Raw genomic sequence first — 13,849 nt, 5'->3', positions numbered from 1 at the left:
GGAGGATCCCACATGCCGTGGAGCGGCTGGGCCCGTGAGCCATGGCCGCTGAGCCTGCGCGTCCGGAGCCTGTGCTCCGCAGCGGGAGAGGCCACAGCAGTGAGGCCTGCGTACCGAGGGAAAAAAAAAAAAAACACGTAAAGTACTATTCATCTCAAACCTAAGAAAACTCTTCTGCATATCTGTAGTCCTAATATATTTAGGACATCTGTATGTGTATGCTTATCTCCTTGAAAATTTAATGAAACCCAGGTCTTAACGATAAATTTTACTTTCCCATCTAGCATCTCTCCAAGAATGTGTGTAAAAAATGAGGAACGTAAATAATGACCCCAACAGTGAACTCATGCCCTCTATCAAACATCCTTTTAAAGACTCATCATATCGTGAATTTATTTAAAAGTTTTATATTTGGTATCCAGGATAACAATGTCATACCAGACCTATTCCTTTTCCTACAAACTATTTTATTTTTTAACATCTTTGAGTATAATTGCTTTACAGTGGTGTGTTAGTTTCTGCTGTACAGCAAAGTGAATCAGCTATACGTATACATATATCCCTATATCCCCTCCCTCTTGAGTCTCCCTCCCACCCTCCCTATCCCACCCCTCTAGGTGGTCACAAAGCACCAAGCTGATCTCCCTGTGCTATGCAGCTGCTTCCCACTAGCTATTTTACGTTTGGTAGTGTGTATATGTCCATGCCACTCTCTCACTTCGTCCCAGCTTACCCTTCACCCTCCCCGTATCCTCAAGTCCATTCTCTTCCTCTGTATCTTTATTCCTGTCCTGCCCCAACACTCTTCAGAACCTTTTTTTTTTTTTTTTAAGATTCCATATGTGTTAGCATACGGTATTTGTTGTTCTCTTTCTGACTTACTTCACTCTGTAGGACAGACTCTAGGTCCATCCACCTCACTACAAATAACTCAATTTCGTTTCTCTTTATGGCTGACTAATATTCCATTGTATACATGTGCCACATCTTCTTTATCCATTCATCTGTCGATGGACACTTGGGTTGCTTCCGTGTCCTGGCTACTGTAAATAGAGCTGCAATGAACAGTGTGGTACATGACTCTTTTTGAATTACGGTTTTCTCAGGGTATATGCCCAGTAGTGGGATTGCTGGGGCGTATGGCAGTTCTATTTTTAGTTTTTTTAAGGAACCTCCATACTGTTCTCCATAGTGGCTGTATCAGTTTACATTCCTACCAACAGTGCAAGAGGGTTCCCTTTTCTCCACACCCTCTCCAGCATTTATTGTTCCTACAAACTATTTTATTCAAGCAATATGAATGCAAGGGATTTATAAGTTTACTTTGCTTAATCCATCAACAACAGAACTTACAGCAAACTTTTAACACTGTCAGATTTTATCTAATTCCTGCCTGATTTGAGAAAAGTGAAGCAAATTCTATGCTATCTTTAAACACAGGAATTATTTTACTTGATTCGGGTTCAATGTTAACATAATCAAGAACTTGAATCGTGTTTGGTTCTGTTTTCCCTGGGCTTCTAAGTATCACCTGTGGTGATGCTGCAAGAGGGGTACGTAGGGATGGACAGAGCATCTTACAGGGCTTTCCTCTCCATAAGGCAGTGACCACAATCTCTACCTCTGTTTAAAACCAAGAGATGAATAGGTATATGTACTCAGAAATCATCTGAAAAGTATTAGAAAGCTAACAGATTTCAAAAATGATCTATTGTTCTACTTCAAAATAAGAGCTGTCAATGAACACAAAAAAAATCAAGATGCTAACAGGTGCTACTCTTATGCTTTGCCTTGTAACTCTGATGACCGTGTACCTTGTACTGACATTTCCCTGAAGAAAGAAACTAAGAAACTTGCGGGAAGGCGAGGTGTAGGGGTACTGATATTCATGTCCCGGTCTCTGAATTTAATTTTGTTTGCTAGTATTTTTTTATTCCTGTGTTATTTTAACGGCATGAAAATTAAGTCTGGGTAGGTATCCATTCCATAGCTTTTATAAATATGGCTGTCACATTAAAATGTTCTGATTTATGCATCACAAAATTTCATTTTTAAAGTTAAAAAAAAATGTCTCCAAGTTTATCAAAAGTATCCAAAGGTACTTAAAAGTTACATTTACCATTAGTTAGAACATTCTGTGTTTTTTCTGTCCTCTCAGTTGTCATTATATTGTCCGCTTGCCTCCTTTATATGAGATTTCCTTAAAACAAAATGATGTAAGTATGAGGCAAGCTTACCTTCGTAACTGGGATAATTTCTCCATTTCGTTTTATCAACTTTTCCCTAGTCCTTTGCTCAGCATTATTTAATACCTTACCTCTCATTCTATGTAGAGTTTACAGACCCATAAATTGAGAAAGATTGACCCCAGCCCTGATCTTTCTGTTTTCTTTTCCACTCTCACAAGGACGTTTCCTTTATTGAGATAATTCCTGCTACCTCTTTCAGAATAACAGAATTCAATTTCCCTGCTGGCGCAGCATTTCAAGTGCAAGTACTTTTATTTCAAGGCACCGTATCAATCTCTCCAAGAAGGGTCTCTCTAAGGACACCCCTGCCTGCATGTGTGAAAATCCTACAAAAAAAAAAACCCCAAAACCCCAGACGGTGATTAGAGCCATCCACAGGCTTTCATTCATGTGACAGTGTTCCCGAGGACACAGGTTACGGGGGGCCTGAAGCCACTGTTGCCATCACTGACAGCCCTGGAACGGAGCCCCCCATTGGGCCCCCAGAGGACAGAGACATCGACGCAACACTTGGACTTAGAAAGAGCCTGTGGGGCGGGGGGCCCTCAAGACCGGGAATCTGTGGACACGTGGCAGGCAGTGTCGGCATCCATGCCCTCTCCTGCCTCTGCTCCTCCTTGTTCAGGTTGGCGCTGCCCTGCAGCGTGGACGTCAGCGTGTTTTGCAGGCGGGCTGCCAGGTTCTTGGATGTCTTTTGGAGGAACGCGCCGCCCGGGTGGGGGCGCCATCACGCGCACGTACAGGTCCTCCCGGCAGGGGCCCGTGTCTCCGCAGTCCTCTCAGACGTGCAGCTTGTGCCGGCGCTGCGTGCACGCATTCTGCCGCCGCACCCCGGGCATCTTCTCCAGGCGGGACCCCGAGGAGCAGCGTGGGTGAAGGCTTTGAGGCAGACGTCACATTTGTCGGGGCGAACGCCTGTCCGACCGCCCTTCCAGCCCTTTGTTTGGCATCCCAGCCCTGACCTTGACTTTCTACTTGTGAGCAGAACATAAGGGAACGGTTTTCAGAGGGCTTTGTTGCCTCAAATATCCATATACACATATACAGTATTTAATTCTTGGCGACTGATTTGAATTTTCCTCAACATAATATCAAAGTCTAGATGAAAAGTGAAAAGGCCATTCATTCATTCTGTAAGTTTACCCATGAAGGCTAAAAAAGCATACACAGCAAATGTCTTGTTTTAAGCCTTCATTTCCACTAGCATTCAAAATAGAGTAAGTATCTGTAAATTTTTCAAAATGTGAAATGTTCGGTTTCAAAATGTGATGCACACTGAAGGAAAAAATAATTCCTGTTCTTACCATCTTTTTCCCTAGAAAGAGCACACATCAGAAAGAATAGCTTGAGATTTTCCTCAGTGGAAGATACCATTCAATCAGCTTCAAATACGAGTAGTTTCAATCTCCCTCATCCTTCTGCAGCCCCACTGGAGAGGGGTCACATGTCTTCGCCACTTAGGAACATTCTACCAAGTACTGCGTGAGTCATATCGTTGAGAACGTCCTGGAAATTCACAGCAATTCCAGGCCAGGTGCATAGGCAATATTCCACGATTTTTTTTCAATCTAGACACATTGATGTATTTATTATCCTACAAAAAATATGTGTGTGTGTGTGTGTGTATGTGTGTGTCTGTGTACAAAATTGAGTTAGGCTGTTTTAGTCCACCTGAGACTACAACAAATTTTAAAGATTTACTGTTAAATGAATACCTGTCAAGGGAATGAGTGCGTAGAGCAAATCCATCTGTACAATGCCACTCCCCCTTCCTCCTACTTCTGACTTGATCAATCAGTTCCCCCTTCCTCCTACCTCTGACTTGATCAATCAGTAAGCCAAAAAGAGCGACTCTGTTCTTCTGATGTCCTATTAGGAATGAACAACTTTTGAAAATGTAAACTTAAAAAAATCCTTCCGAAGCGGCAAAGCAGAGGAGAGCAGGGAAAGGAGCATTAACCAGTGGCTGAACCTGCTCAGGGCCAGTATTTTCCCTCTACGGTGGTGGTTCTCAAGTGTAGACGGCAGGACCACAGGCCGTCACCCGGTATATTGTCAGAAAACACACCTTTAGCTCCACCATCAACCGGGAGGATGAGAACCCCCTTGTAGGGCCCAGGAGTTACCAAAGCCCCATGGGGTCCTCACGTTAGGAAAGTTCCAGAACGATTGTTCCGTGATCATCTGTGAACAGAAGGATGTGATGTGTGTGTGGTGTGTGTGTTCTCACACACAGACCTGTACTGTTGCCAGCACTCAGAGAGTACATACTCATTTGCTACGTGGTTTCCAAACTCCCTTCTAATAATGGCAATACTTCTGTAAATCTGAGGATATAAAAATACCAAGTCAAGGGAAGCAATGAGTACTGGGCCGAACCGTCTCCACAGTGGGCACGACCGGGCTGGAAAGTGGTCTGGGAGGGCAGCGGCATCGGTCACCTCCACCTCGGCACGCGGCTCAGCATTTCTCACAGGGGACTATTGTCAGCAGAGTATAAATTGTATTTGTGTTTTCGCATCTTGCAGTAGGTCTACTTCTCAAGAGGGAGAAAGATCCCATGGTCCTGTATCCCAGCCGCAAACCGCTCCCCGAGCAGTCTGTATTTGGGGACATTTGTACGGATGCAGTGAGAGGTACCAACTCCTTCCATCCTCGAATAATTTAGAGGCAGCTGATTTTTCATATTTCCTCCTTATTCTGCAGCCCCATTTCCATGTGAGTACCTGTCAAGTGATGAGAATATTCCAGTCCTTTCTACAAATTTTTTTTACTCTTTTTCTAATTTTTGAGACGCAATGCATAAAATTTTAGTACTTTCCTGACTTTATCCAATGATATATTTGCCCAAATACTGGTAAAAGCTACACATGAAGTTGATATGGATTAAACTCTGCTGTTGCGTGATACTTGCTCATCAGAAACTTAGCTACACAGCAATGTTAATAAATGGAAATTTTAACACACTGAACTTACAAAGTTTGAACTGTATAACTTTCTATTATACATTTTCTAATTCTCTATATAAATTTTATAGTGATAGCTTCATGATTTAAAAAAAACTGTGCACACATGGGGCTATATTCAATTATCCAGTCTATGTTAATATCAGTAGTATTTTAAAGATAAAACAAACATTATATGTAAATGCTTACAATATGTTGGTTGTATTAAACGTTGCACTATCATCTAAAAATACTCAATATGCTGAGGACATAATCTATAGATCATGAACAGACCCTGGAAAAATGAGACACGACACAAAGTTAACTATGACTCTAGCGCTCTCCTCACTGTAAGATTATGAAAGCTTTTCAAGTTTTTCTTAAAGACTTTTCTGTGAACCTTGTACTATAATCATACATATTTCTATAAAGACATAAAATAAATGTGCCAACAAAAGCACTCAAGTAAGACGGTCAACAGAGAAAGTATATTTCAATCATGTTTCCTAACATTAGTTTAATCACCAATACTGGTTATTTGCAGTAACAGATATCTATCAGTGAACACATCTTCACAACATTTCTACAGTTTGTACCATAGAGTTATTTTTGCTGAATCTCTGTGCTTCTGGCATTTGCAGAATTACTAGAGGCAATCTGAACAGCCAAAAAGCTGAGAAATTGTTCATTTATGATTTCTTAAAAATTCCAAACATGAGAGCTTACTCATCTTGATAAAATTTCCAAGTACTGCAGAGAGGCAGGTGTTCTGGAACAGCATTTAGGAAAACTGGGTCCCTCCCACTGTAATGTGGGTTCCCCGAGAGCAAAAGAGCCCACGTTACATTCAGGCAGGTTTCAAGGTTTCTGAGGCTGAGAAGGGGTGCGCAGGGGACGTGCTCCGAACCGTCTGACCTTGAACAAATGACCCTGAAAGTCCTCTGTTGTCTAGCATCTTAACCCTCTCACCCATAAATCAACACCTGTGATTCTGACCCAACCCAGCATCACAATGCCGAAATCCCAGGCAGACTGGCTCAGTATTTGTTAGGGTTAGTACTGAACTGTCCAGGAACCAGCCCCTCACTCCCTTTTCCCTGCTGGGTAGGGGGCTCCTCGGAGGCTGACCTAGACGGGCCAGAGGAAACCTGCATCTCCTCTAAAACGTCTGGAGGGAAATAAGTAAATAAATATGCTCAGGGAAAACAGAAATCATGTAAAGGAGATGTGACACATATATACAATGGAATATTACTGAGCCATTAAAAAAAACTGCTATTTGTAGTGAGGTGGATGGACCCAGAGTCGGTCATACGGAGTGAAGTAAGTCAGAAAGAGAAAAACAAATACCATATACTAACACATACATATGGAATCTAAAAAGGAAAAAAAAATGGTTCTGAAGAACCTAGGGGCAGGACAGGAATAAAGACACAGACGTGGAGAATGGACTTGAGGACACGGGGAGGGGGAAGGGTAAGCTGGGATGAAGTGAGAGAGTGGCATGGACATATATACACTACCAAATGTAAAATAGATAGCTAGTGGGAAGCAGCCACATAGCACAGGGAGATCAGCTCGGTGCTTTGTGACCACCTAGAGGGCTGGGATAGGGAGTGTGTGTGTGGGGGGGAGGGAGATGTAAGAAGGAGGAGATATGGGGATATACGTATATGTACAGCTGATTCACTTTGTTATACAGCAGAAACTAACACACCATTGTAAAGCAATTATACTCCAATAAAGATGTTAAAAAAACCACCACCCAGAAATCATGGATACTATGCTCATTTCTATCCGAGCGTTTCTCATCCCCTGTCTTAAGTGAAGAAAAGGACCTGAATTAACGAAATAGGATACAAAAGAGATTTGATTATGTTAATCTTAGCTTTGCATCTTTTTAAAACTCTAAAATGAAGGAGGATAAAATACATTTTTAAACCACTATTTTCACTGAAATATTGAAAATTTCTTATTACTTTTACTAATTCAGTTTTTAGATCTTATGTGACTTTTGTGCATATGCTATTTAAACTCTGAAATGGGATTTTAATTTGGCTACCTTAGTTATCAACATTATAATCAACACCACAGACTGACGTCATTCATAGATCATTAACTCTTTCATAAAGGGCTCCAATTTTTTTGCTTATTTGTTTTTTGATTACATGGCTAATCAGAATGGCTAAGCTATGGCCCTTGTAACAGACAAAATACAGAAACAGATGGGGGATCAAAATTTTAAAATACTTAAAACACAAAAATATCTACTAAAATATTTTGATGTAAGTATGTTCAGTCTTTCATACTAGCGTACATAAAATATGCATGAATTTTGATACAAAAACCGTTTTAATACTTATTTGTGTATCCAAACGTATCCATCTGTTCTGATGGGACCCTTCTATTGGTTTTAAACTAAGGTGATAATTCTCTATTAAGAGATCCAAAAATAAAATACACATTTTTTTCTACTAAGATATTTACGATATCACACTTTAATATTTAACATTTTAAATAATCTGAAATCTATTTTAATATTAGTTTTGGTACTAAAAGTATCCTAAGTTTATTTTTCAATAAGTAACCAAGTTCCCCAGCACTGTTTCACAGAGAAGTCACTTCCTCAGGTGATCTGTAGATAAGGAGAGTGCAAGTTCCCTGCTGGCCACCCGTTTCCCCCCCACCCACCGGGTGTGTGCACAGTCCTTGGGAATCAGACAGGACAGAGGGAAGGAGGGGACAAAGTGGTAGTAAGGCTACACCTTGGAAGCAGGCAAGCATTAACCGAGACCATTTCTAGATTTCCAGAAATTTTTCCTTTAATGTTGAGCCCTAATTACTCAATTTCTATGACTGAACAAGATCCTTTAACATTCTTATGACTTCAGTAACTGTTTAACCCTAGAGTAAAATTTCATTGAAGATTTGTCTTTGAGAGAGACGCACGCAGAGACTTTGGGAGGACACAGAAAAGCAGCAGTTGGACTCAGGTCTTCACTCCAGTCTCCGTGCTTTACAGCGTTACTGCGGCGGAAGGAAGGACTGCTCACGCTCACATTACCATAACCTCGGATTACTGTTCTCTTTCCCACCTACTGCAGGAGTCCAGTACGCAAGTACAGTGTTCGTACCCGGTCAATAAAAATACAAACAGGATCCTATCATGAAAGCACAAGATGGGAGAAAGAAGGATGCTTCTTGCTGCATCCCCACCAGTAAGGAAGAGCTACCCTTGCACTGGGAAGACATTCCTGGAAATGTTACTTTTCCAAAAAAAGAAACCAACAAACGCAAGAATGGAGAAGAGGTAACATACTAGGAGGAACATTTGGGGCAGATACTTTCTCTTCCAGACACTTCCAGGGGTCAGTCATTTGAAGAGAAACAAAAAAATCACTGGACTGAAGAAAATTAATGCAGGTCTATGATCTCTAATTAATATGACAATTGAATTATTTCATTAAATTTTTAACAACAACAAAAATGTTAGGCACTGCAGTAGGAAAAAAGGGGTGGTGTGACATTTCACTTGATAGCATCAGTTTTTAAAAGACCTTACTACTAAGTTACTTTTCTGTAATTCGAAGGGGTTCTAGCAGAAGTCCTTAAGGTCTAAATCAATCCATGCTTCCTTTGTGAGCTCACATCATAGTTCCGCTGATCCAATGATCCATTCTGAACCACATGTTAAAGCAGATAAAGAGCTGAGTGTATATATCTAAAGATACTGCATTAAGCAGTTTTTCTGAAGATACAAAATAGTTTATTTGTCCATCACTGAATGTCATTCACTCAACTGATACATATGTGTAAGTGAACTACACTTGAAGAAGAAAGAAATGAAAATGATACATTTAAGGGACTTGCTGGTGGTCCAGTGGTTAAGACTCCATGCTTCCAATGCACAGGACACTGTTCGATCCGTGGTTGGGGAAGTAAGATGCCACCCACCACATGACATGGCCAAAAAAATAAAATAAAATGATGAAGCTTTTATTTAAAACAGAGACACATTTTAAAATGTGTTTCTAAATGTGCCTTGAATTTCCGTGAGAACCTGAATAATTCTAGTGGAAAGCACAGAAAGTAATTCCAGAAAAGCTATGGATTTGAAATTATTGCCACGCTGCAGGTTACATTCACTATGAAAGAGAGACCTCTGAGCCAGCAAAGTAGATAGAGAAATAGGTAATCATCCACTTCTTGATATATTTCTTTTTTTTAAGATTTATTTTTTATTTATTTATTTTTATTTATTTTTGGCTGTGTCGGGTCTTAGTTGCAGCACGCGGGATCTTTGTTGAGGCATAAGGATCTTTTGTTGCGGCATGTGGGCTTCTCTCTAGTTGTGGCGTGAGGGTTTTCTCTTCTCTAGTTGTGGTCCGCAGGCTCCAGGGTGCACGGGCTCTGTAGTTTGCGGCACGCGGGCTCTCTCTCTAGTTGAGGCGAGAGAGCTCAGTAGTTGTGGTGCACGGGCTTACTTGCCCCGTGCCACGTGCGATCTTAGCTCCCAGACCAGGGATTGAACCCGCTTCCCCTGCATTGCCAGGCGGATTCTTTACCACTGGACCGCCAGGGAAGGCCCCTTGGTATATTTCTAATGTATAAAATTGCTTTTATTTCTCTTTGTATGAGAAATTGGACAATGTGGTCATAAGGATTTTGAAAATTAAATGATCACATTAAAGGTTTTCTTAACACCATCAGCAATGACTCATATTTTCACAAGCATATTATTTGTGGAACTTTAAGTAATTCCATAAAATATCACTGTACAAAATCATTTCAATTCAGAGTTAAAAACACAATTCAAACAGTATCTCTAGTATTGCTTTCATCTTCATATTTCAGATAATTATTCTAAGTCAGTCATGATAATTACATTGCCCTAGCCAATTTTTATTTTAGGAAAGACCATCTGACCCAGCTGTAGCCAGGTGGCCCGTTCTGAGTGAGGGTTTCCCGGGACAATTTTCCTCCTCTCACCGAGAGAGCAAAGCAGGCATCCCCAGCCCTGCACCTCTGGGCGTTGTCACGGGATACCTGGACCTGCTTGAGATCATGCTGCTACAGCCTGTGCTCAGAGCCGGAGAACAGCCGGAGACATGGGCAGGAAGGGTGTGGGCACCCAGTCACAGCATGAACAGCTCAGCCCGACAAAGCCATCTCGTACCTTTGATTTCTTCGTGTGAGATGATGAACCACTTTAATTTTGAATCTGAACTTGGTTTTCAGCTGCTTGAGGCACAAAGCACCCTATAATACTGCATAGGTGTATATGCTCCAACAAATCCACTTAAGAAGGTACATTTTCTGAAACATACTGTTGGTGACAGGTGTAAATATTTTGGAAGATTAACTTTACTAGAAAATGTTACACACGTTTATCTTAATAATTAGAGTTTATTAGAGTTAATCAGTCTTATGATGCTCATAGCCTGGCTGCACTTAAAACAACTGGTAGCAAAGAACTTACTATTACTCTTCAAAGAGGTCCTTTTGACCCAATCATATACAGTGATGATGGGTAACTGACAAAGAACTGGGTAACACCTCAATATACTGGTAATACATTGCTGCAATTTCCTACACTAAACAATGATATAAAATTGAGAAAAATTAAGTAACCACATTCACAATGTAGGTTGGTTTTACCTATTTGTACTCACCTCCTCCACTTTACATCAGTAAGTAAAAAATTATATTTGTCTCCATTTTTATTCAGAACGGAAATCACCTTGCTTTCTTCTACCACAGCAACTACAGAATCCAAAGGTTTAGGGCTCATTACATCCCAAGAGCTGATCCAACTCTCTCCTCCCAGGTGGACGACGTGGAGGTTAAGAGCAGAGGGCCAGGAACCAGACGTTTGGGTCTGAGCCCGAGCTCCATCACAGACCAGCTTTGGGAAGTAGGCAAGTCAGCTGAACTGTGTTTCAGCTTTCTCTTTGCAAAACGGGCTATTAACCGCATTTCTCTCTAATAGGTGTTCTGAGGTGAAGGGCACTGGATCCATAGCCCGGACCCAGGAGCAAGAGGTGCTTTTGTTTTCATTATTATTATTGTTACCTAAGTCAATCCATACCTTTCATGTTTATGCTTTTCTTTTTTTTTCTTTTGTCAATTTAATTTTTATTTTATATTGCGGCCTAGTTGATTCCTTTTTAGCTTTTTAAACCTTACGACTCAACATATTAGGATCCTAAGGAGTTTTTTTTTTAAGTTTGAAAATTCTTTTAAGCTCTGTGCTAAGATACAGATACACGTATCAAGGTATATGTGTAAACTTTTGCTCCCCAAACCCCACAGACACTACAGAAAATAGATCGTTTTCAAGTCCCAACGCTGAGAAAACTAGCAGAGGAAACCTGGTGACCAGATCGTGGGAGCTGGGAAGCAGACAGGTGGAGAGCTTCTCTGAGGTCGCTTGGTGGGAAAACTAAGGGCCAGACCAAACTGAGCCTGAATCCTCCTGCAGCTCAGTAAAAAGGGGGTTGTGAAAATTCAGAGGACTGAGTTAAATCTGTTTGAGAACAGACCTCTAGAGCACGGCCAGCCCCCCAACTCTGGCCGAGAGGACCACCCAGAGGTCTGCCTGGGGAGTGAGAGGTGTGGGTTCCAGGGGAGAGCTGGTGCCCTAAAAAACCAGAGGCAAGGACTCAGCCCTGAACCGGGAGGCCCCCGGTCCTCTCTGCCGGTGAGGGCCCCGAACCTCCAGCAACAAGACCCTCACCCTCCAGGAAGGACTCTGGGCACTGCCATCACACCAGGGAGGAAGACCTACAGATGCAGGCACTGAGTGACCTCTGCATCCCCAGTACCTCATCCACTCAAGCCGCAGAAACACTCCAAGGAAACAAGCCAAGATCGTGTCACTTAAGCAAGGGACCTGAGATCCCTCTTTGCTTTTTCAGTTTTTATTCCTCCATGGGATGGAGGTGGGGACTTCAGGACACAGAAACTGTGCTGGTGAAAGAAAGTTTCAGGGACTTCCCTGGCGGTCCAGTGGTTAAGACTTCCAATGCAGGGGGTGCAGTTTCTATCCGTGGTCAGGGAGCTAAGATCCCACATGCCTCGTGGCAAAAAAACCAACACATAAAACAGAAGCAATATTGTAACAAATTCAATAAGACTTTAAAAACTGGTCCACATCCAAAAAAATCTTTTAAAAAAAAGTTTTAAAAGCACCTACCACCTTCACACCAGTCCGAATGGCCATCACCAAAACATCTACAAATGACAAATGCTGGAGAGGGTGTGGAGAAAAGAGAACCTTCCTACACTGTTGGGAATGTAAATTGGTGCAACCACTATGTATAGAGGTTCATAAAAAAAAAAAAAACACAAAAAACGAAAAATAGGGAATTCCTTGGAGGTCCAGTGGCTAGGACGTGGCACTTTCACTGCCACGGGCCTGGGTGCAATCCCTGGTTGGGAACTAAGCTCCCACAAGCAGAGCAGCGTGGCCATAAAAACCAAGGGGAAAAAAAAAAGTAAGAAAAAAACCTGAAAACAGAGTTGCCACAGAATTCAGCATTTCCACTCCTCGGCACATATCCGGACAAAAGTCTAATTCAAAGAGACACATGCACCCCACTGTTCACAGCAGCTCTATTCACAATAGCCAAGAGATGGAAGCAACCTAAGTGCCCGTCGACAGAGAAATGGATAAAGAAGATGTGGTACATATATACAACGGAATATTCCTCAGCCATAAAAAGGATGAAATAATGACATTTGCAGCAACATGGATGGACCTGGCGAGTATTACACTTAGTGAAATAAGTATGACAGAGAAAGACAAATACTGCACGATATCACTTATATGTGGAGTCTAAAAAATAAAACAAACTAGTGAATATAACAAAAAAGAAAAAGAATCATAGATATAGAGAATTAGTCGTTACCAGTGGGGAGAGGTAAGGGGGGATGGGCAATAGAGGGGGAGGGGACTAAGGTACAAACTACTGACACTATGTATAAAATAAATAAGCTACAAGAACATCTTGTACAACACAGAGAATGTAGCAAATACTTAATAGTAACGTTAAATGGAGCATAACCTTTAAAAACTGTGAATCACTATGCTATACACCTGAAACATATAATATTGTACAGCAACTACACCTCAACTTTAAAAAAAGAAAGAAAAGGAAGCTAAAAAAAAGGTAACAGGCTCAAAGCAACAGAGTGAAGTCCACAGCCTAAGGGTGCCTAGACTTTTGCTCACAGAGCTTTCCCATCTTTACAATCTCAGTCTTGATGTCACAGAGGGAAAAAGAGGAAAATGAGGGAGGAAACTACAGAGTGAACTCTCCTCAAGATGGTCTCCTCTGACTGTGAAGATACGGTCACATCCAGCCGCAGACTCATTCCAGGACCTTCCACAGCTAATGACCTCAATGAAAATTGCTAGCAGAACGGCTTGCAGAGCAGAAATGGAGAGGAGCCCTATTAACACCTCTCTCTTCAGAGAAAACACCGTAACTGGTTTCAGAAACGCTCACTGAGAATTTACAAGATAACACATACTGGAGCTCCAAGTATCGTAAAGAGGAGCAGTACAATTAAAGGAAAAGTGAGCGGGCTTCCCAGGTGGCGCAGTGGTTGAGACTCCGCCTGCCGAGGCAGGGGACGCGGGCTCGTGCCCCG

General features: G+C 41.7%; 1 protein-coding gene across 5 annotated transcripts in view; it reads right to left on the bottom strand.

The window, feature by feature from the left end:
* The window catches only part of SPOCK3 (SPARC (osteonectin), cwcv and kazal like domains proteoglycan 3), a 445,886-nt gene that overhangs the window by 357,703 nt on the left and 74,334 nt on the right, over positions 1–13,849 (bottom strand). The window lies entirely within an intron of this gene.

The sequence above is a fragment of the Lipotes vexillifer genome, unplaced genomic scaffold (assembly GCF_000442215.2).
Source record: "Lipotes vexillifer unplaced genomic scaffold, Lipotes_vexillifer_v1.1 scaffold668, whole genome shotgun sequence".
Lineage (NCBI taxonomy): Eukaryota > Metazoa > Chordata > Mammalia > Artiodactyla > Lipotidae > Lipotes > Lipotes vexillifer.
This window is presented reverse-complemented; position numbering and strand designations above follow the sequence as displayed.